Raw genomic sequence first — 1,368 nt, 5'->3', positions numbered from 1 at the left:
CGTGAGCCATGGCCGCTGAGCCTGCGCGTCCGGAGCTTGTGCTCCACAACGGGAGAGGCCACAACGGTGAGAGGCCCGCATACCGCAAAAAAAAAAAAAAAAAGACAGAGGTAAGGGTTCCAAGTCTTCAGTGGAAGAAAATCTGACTGCCTGCAGTTTGATGAATGAGAGTGGATGGTGGTCCTTCAGGGCATGCCTCATTCCTGTGAGTTTATGCTTTGTCACCGGTGCCATCTGCAGTCTAGGTATACTCATACAAGGTATTTGTATTGTCTCCCTTCTTCAGTCTACTCTCACCATTGCCCAGGAAACCACATCTACAGCCATCACTTGAGGTTTGGTGGCCCCTCTCTTGGCTGTGAAATACCAAGTGAGCACCATCTGTTAAAGATGCTGTCCTTGAGGTACAGACTGTTTCAGTGATGGCAGGCTGGCAACATTCCAGCACTCTGTGAGTAATCTTACTCTGTCACTTAATGAGAAGGTGATAATACTGTCAAGAAAATACCTGCGATACCCCATGGTACAGTCACTTCTCACAAGCACATTGTGTCCTAGAATTTTAGCTGTAGTGTCTGAAAAGATTTGAGATGATATATATTCGAGACTCATTCTTCATTCATTGGCATCCTGACAAATCCCCAGCTAGGAACACTTTAAAACATTGGAATAAATATTTGAAACGTTTTAGATGCATATTTGAGCTGGTAAAAAATATTAAAGAAATGCCTCAGAGACCAAAAAATGAAAGAGAAGCAAAAACTCAGCGGGGTTAGCTAAAGCTGAAGCCTGCAGCTATCTTAGGGCTCTGCTGATCCCAACAGCCAAAGGCTTTGGTTCTAACTGTTACAGGGAGGAAGGGCGGGGGACGACAACAACCATAATAATGGCAAACAGAACATTTACAATATGCCAGGCATTGCTCTAAGTGCTTTATACACTAACACATGTGTTTACATATATTTAATATATTTACATACATTAATGCTCAAGGCATGGGATCAGCTCCAAGATCTAACATAAAGCTGGAACGGTAGAAGGTCTGTACCCAGTGGAAGAATGAACTAGGAAAAATGCCCTGCAAAAGAAAGGGCAAGAAAAATGCATGTGGGCATTGGCTTGAGAGGAGGGCGCTCACTTGGGTTTGAGACCTGAATTCATATTAACTGTGTGGCCTAAAAAAAAAAAGGCTTAGCCAAAAATTTTAGGTTGTCCAAATTGAAAGGGCCACCAAGTCCCAAGTAGAAACAAACTCAAACTTTCTTTGAAGAAATGTACTCTCAAGCCAACCTCAAAGAATTCCCACATATAAAGTTCCAGTGATTCTAATTCTCTCTCTCTCTCTCTCTCTCTCTCTCTCTCTCTCTC

Source organism: Lipotes vexillifer, unplaced genomic scaffold (genome assembly GCF_000442215.2).
Source record: "Lipotes vexillifer unplaced genomic scaffold, Lipotes_vexillifer_v1.1 scaffold1094, whole genome shotgun sequence".
In the NCBI taxonomy this organism is placed as follows: domain Eukaryota; kingdom Metazoa; phylum Chordata; class Mammalia; order Artiodactyla; family Lipotidae; genus Lipotes; species Lipotes vexillifer.
Note: the sequence above shows the minus strand (reverse complement) of the source record.